This window comes from Rattus rattus, chromosome X (genome assembly GCF_011064425.1).
Source record: "Rattus rattus isolate New Zealand chromosome X, Rrattus_CSIRO_v1, whole genome shotgun sequence".
Classification (NCBI taxonomy): Eukaryota; Metazoa; Chordata; class Mammalia; order Rodentia; family Muridae; genus Rattus; species Rattus rattus.
In genome coordinates, this window is record NC_046172.1 from 16784403 (window position 1) to 16789765 (window position 5363).

At 44.1% G+C, this 5363-nt stretch overlaps 1 pseudogene; it reads right to left on the reverse strand.

Moving 5' to 3' along the window:
* Positions 1-1800: 1800 nt before the first annotated feature.
* LOC116889022 lies at positions 1801-4578 on the reverse strand (annotated as a pseudogene).
* Positions 4579-5363: the final 785 nt, after the last annotated feature.

Below are 5363 nucleotides of genomic sequence, written 5' to 3' on the forward strand. Positions count from 1 at the left end.
AAATGCATGTGGTGCACAGATGTATGCAGGCAAAACACCCATACACATAAAATAACAATAATATGTAAAAATAAAATAAAAGTAAGCCTATCTTGCTTTTAATAAGAGAAAGAAATGGAAGGAAGGCAGGTGTGGTGGTGCGTCCCGTTAAGTCAGGTGGATCTCCGAGTCTCAGAGTTCTAGGCCTGCCTGGTCTACATAGAGAGTTTCAGGACAGACAGAGTCCCAAAGGAAGGAGGGAAGAAAGGAAGTAAGGAAAGAAAGAAAAGGAAGGAAGGAAAAGAGAGAAGGAAAGCAAAGCAAAGTTTGAGATAGTGAGATGGCTCCGTTGGTATAGGCACTTATTTTCCAAGTCAGATGAGCTAAGTTCAGTCCTCAGAGATGTGACAGAAGGAGAGAGCTAACTTCTGCAAGTTGTCCTCTGACCTCCACATGAATGCTATGGTGTACACACACACACACACACACACACACACACACACACACACACACACACACACACACACACACACACACACTCAATTAATAAAATTATTTTTTTTACTTTAACATGTATTCCTTTAAAAATAATAGTAATAAGGAAGGGTAGGTCTTCAACGTCATTCAAAATTATTTCCTGGCATAAAAAGGCATTACTTGCCAACAGTAACTTTCTAAAAATAAAAATAAAATAAAATACATCATGCAAATCTTAGAAGGTTTCACTGACTTTTCAAACCTTGGGGGAAGAAATCACACAATAACCATTTTGACCACCTTTTGCCTGAATAAATGTCAAATCTTGCAAGTCAAGGCAGGGGCAGATCTGGAGCAAAGACTACAGAGCAGAGGCCTAACCACAATATCAAAAGGCTCCCCACCAAAAGGAAGGGACCCTGTACTTTACACACTAGGACAGATTTCTAGGCACATAGATTCAGTGTCTGTGTGCCCGGCAGTATAGACCCTGGTCGGCGCAAAGCCAACTCTTTGCTGGGGAAAAGAATCTGGACATGTGTCAGGCTCTTCCAGCTCATTTTTTTAAAGAATTAACCATATTTTATTCTGATCAGCTCACTTTTAAAGCACCATTGTAACAAAGAAAACAAAGCCAAATTCAATCCAGGAGTCTGTCACTGAAGCTGTAATCAGGACTTGCAAAATTTTACATCATTCCCTCCTCTCAAGTCTGTCTCATTTCTCACATAAGTAACAGAAGCAGTTTTGGTGCCTTTGCCAGTTCACTCTCTTAACTAAAGCAGCCACAGAACCTCCTCACCCCAAGGACCCACCAGAGCATTTTCAAAAGGAGGGAGGCCCTGCTCTACGCAGTACACAAGTCCTGGCTGTCCCACAGGTTTAAACCAGATGTGGAAGTTTGTAAAAAATTTTAAAAAATGCATACAAAACCTGCTGTAAAATAGGACAAAGGTAGATTAAAATGTGCCATTATCTGTCTCTTTAAATAAATGAATGCTTTCCCTAAAAAGCAAAGATGGGCTTCTGGCTTGATACTGAATAATGCTGGCTCTAGAATTCTAGGCAAGGCTGCACATGCACACACACATGCATGCATGCACACACACACACACACACACACACACACATCTCTGAGAAAAGGGTTTTTCACTTAGTGTGAACTTCGAAATGATCAAATTCAAAGGCAAATTCATGATAGAAATTGCCATTTTCTTAAGTCTGCAGGCTAACAGTTTCAAACAGGCTGCGGTGGAAGGCCGTGGTTGAGAGCCCCAGGAAGCACAAGGACACAGCATGGACACTTTGGGTTTTGTCATTGGAGGAAATTGGAGTAAAAATGCTCTAGGAAGCCCCCAAATCATGATGGCCGCAGCAGTCTGTAAAAAAGGCACTGTAGCCTGCTGTGGCCGAATTACTGCTGTACCCATAGCCCCCATATTCAGCGCCAGAATACATATAGCCTCCTCTATGGTTGATGCCACCAAATCCTCCCTACCTCCCTCCTGGCTCTTAGATGTTACCTCCTCAGCCCCAACCTCGGATGTTGGGAGGTGAGTTCACTTTATTATGCAAGGGACCTCCCATGCCAAAGCCAGGTTTGTGTGGCTCCGCAGCAAATTTGGGTCCACCTCAGACAGATGCAGGGGTTCTTTTCTTTTTGTTGGCTTCAAGAGCAAGAGGGGGCATCAGGAAAAAGCTTTTCTAATGTGGCAAGTGCAGTATAAGCCTTTGCCACCTTTTTGTTTGAACCAGCACCTTGAAACTTCTGTCTGTCCACCACAACCTCCATAACAAACTGTTTCTCATGGTTGCCCCATCTTAGACATGAGCTCATAGTTGAGGCCATGTCTCTTCTCATTACGTTCCATAATACGGTTCTTGCCATGCTTAGTCCAAATTGACCCCTGCTCAATAGTGGCATCTGAAGGGAAGACAGACCTTTGGTTGGAGACTACTTCCACCACAGGGGGTGGAGCCATTACTGCTAGCTTCCCATCTGACTCCTCAACAGAGTCCTCCCCTTTGCTGGAGTCTGCCTTCAGGGCCTGTTGGCAAGCCCATGTCCTGTAATACCTTCAGGGTCACATGTAGCTTGGCGGTCTTTTTAGATGGTCCCGAGGCCTTGAAGGTACTGCCATCTACCTGCATAGACATGGTGAAGATGGGAGCGTGAACAGGACCCGTCTGGGAGATCAGTTTGTACTGCAATCTTCGCTTCAGTTGCTTTAAACTCATCAGGGCCTTCATAGTGTGGGGAGGCTCAGCCTTCTCTTCTTCCTTCTGGATCTTCTTTTTCTTTTTGCTGGGAGACTTCTCCTCCCCATCCTCTTCCATAAGGAGTTTCATGGGTGTGATGGCATAGGTGGTGCTGGGGGTGGTGGTGGTGGTAGGATTTGAACAGTGTAGTCCACTGGGTTCTCATTCTTTGGTTTGTTGGGCATTTCGGAAGGCAGGAGGTCCATTCCCAGTAGGCAGCAAGCAGCAGAGCATGCTGTGTACTCTGTGTGCTATCTTCCCGTTGCTGTCTGTCTAGATTCCCAATAGCATCAGTGGCTTCTTTTTCACAAGGGTCATAAATGCCAGAACCATCTGGTATTACGATGCCAGAAGCCAAGCACTCCAGCACTCTCTGCAGGGATTCACCAGCACCCACTGGCCTATTGGCAGTGCCGATGGACTTCTCACACAGCAGCTCCAGAGGCCACCATCTGGGGAGACCTCAGGTGGGCACTCGAGTACACAAGTCCCTTAGGACACAGATGACAATGTCACATGACTTCATCCCATTGGCTCTGACCTGGAACTACTTGGTGTGTAGGAGGGACTTCAAGACAGCAAGGCATTTCTGCCTGTCCAGAAGTCTGGGGGATTGTTGACTGATAGCGTTTCTCCAGCTAATACTTTCTCCATTTCTTCTCTGACAACAGGGGAGGTCAGATGGATGGTCAAGGACAAGGGGGACTCTTTTGCTTTTTTTTTTATCATAATCGCAGCATCATCCACAGACTGGAGTATTTCATATTTGTCTTCTGTTACAGCAGTGAGCTGGATGGCCAGTTTGTCTGCCATCTTGTCCAGAAGGGCAGTTGTGGGCTTCTCCTTACAAAGCAGAACCATTTCTAGGTCCAAGTCTCCGTTGAGCAGAAGACCCTTGGCTACCAAGGTAACCGGCATCACACCCCTAGTCATGGGTTCCACCTTCTGTTCCCCAGCCCCTTCTTTGCTCTTATGATCTGGGGGCTTGGCCATAAGCTCTGCTTCAGAGAGCTCGCTGTTGTCTTTCTCCTGCACATCAGAGACAGCCTTGAGGGCCCGCTCAGTGTGGGCCACCATGTTCAGTACAGCCTCCAGCTCCTCTTGTGTTGGGTACACTGAAAAATGCTTTGCCATTACATGGCAATCATCATTCACAAAATAATTCTCATGAGACTCATTTTCCTCTCCTTTTTTCTTGTAGTGTCTGAAATCAGCCTTGGTTTATCTTTTCAAATTGTGACAGCTCTTTGGTGTTACCAATACTTCAACTACCCAGTCCTTCCTCCTCAGGCTCCGCTGCCCTCCTGCCACCAGCCTTCTGGAGTCTTCACAACCCCCTTCAAATGGAAAAAAAAGCCATGCAGTTTTCGCAGGGACTGCTTCAGTCACAACTGCAATGGTGAGAGGAGGACCTGGGGGCCGGGGGTGGGTGGATGGGCATGCATCAATTAATAAAATGTAAATGGCATGTTTTCAACATTATGGAAAATTCAATGTAGGTAAAGACATTTCATTTGCTTAAGAGCAAAGTGTATATGTGTGTGTGTTTGTGTATTTATCCAGTTTATTAAAGTTTATGATCTTAAATTTGGAAAAAAAAAAAAAGAGCAAAGTGTTGGATTTTGACCCAAAAGTTATTTGCTTCAATATTGTGCTGGTTGATCTAAATTGTCAGCTCAAACTGTCACCTAGCAGACAAACTTCAGGATGTGTCTTCCAGGACCTTTCCAGAGATATTTAACCAGGGAGAGGAGACTCATTGTAAATGAGGGTGGCAACATGCTATGGGCTGGGATCTTAAACTGAATAAATAATAAACAACAGAAATGCAAGCTGAGGAGCAGTGTTCATCTCCCACTGCATCGTGACTATGGAAGCAATGAGACCAACCACTGCACAAGCTGGATGACACATCTGAGAACCACTCTAGCTGCCTCACCTTCCCCACCACCGTGATTTGTAATTTCAAACCATGAGCCAAAATAAACATTCCTTTCCTTAAGTAGCCTCTAGTCCCATGTCAGATATTTAGCCACAGACATAAGAAAAGTAACTAAGCCTTCCTCTACTCAAAAAATAAACAGGCTGAGAAAGAAATTAGGAAAATGACACCCTTCACAATAGTCACAAATAACATAAAATACCTCGGTGTGACTCTAACCAAGCAAGTGAAATAATCTGTATGACAAGAACTCCAAGTCTCTGAAGAAAGAAATTGAAAAAGATCTCAGAAGATGGAAAGGTATCCTATGCTCATCGATTAGAAGGATTAATATAGTAAAAATGGCCATCTTGCCAAAAGCAATCTACAGATTCAATGGAATCCCCATCAAAATACCAATTCAATTCTTCATAGAGTTAGAAAGAACAATTTGCAAATTCATTTGGAATAACAAAAAACCCAGGATAGCGAAAACTATCCCCAACAATAAAAGAATTTCTGGGGAAAATCACCATGCCTGATCTCAAGCAGTATTACAGAGCAATAGTGATAAAAACTGTATGGGTTTGGTACAAGAGACAGACAGGTAGATCAGTGGAATAGAATTGAAGACGCAGAAATGAACACACACAACTATGGTCACTTGATTTTTGGCAAAGAAGCTAAAATTATCCAGTGGGGGGAAGACTGCATTTTCAGCAAATGG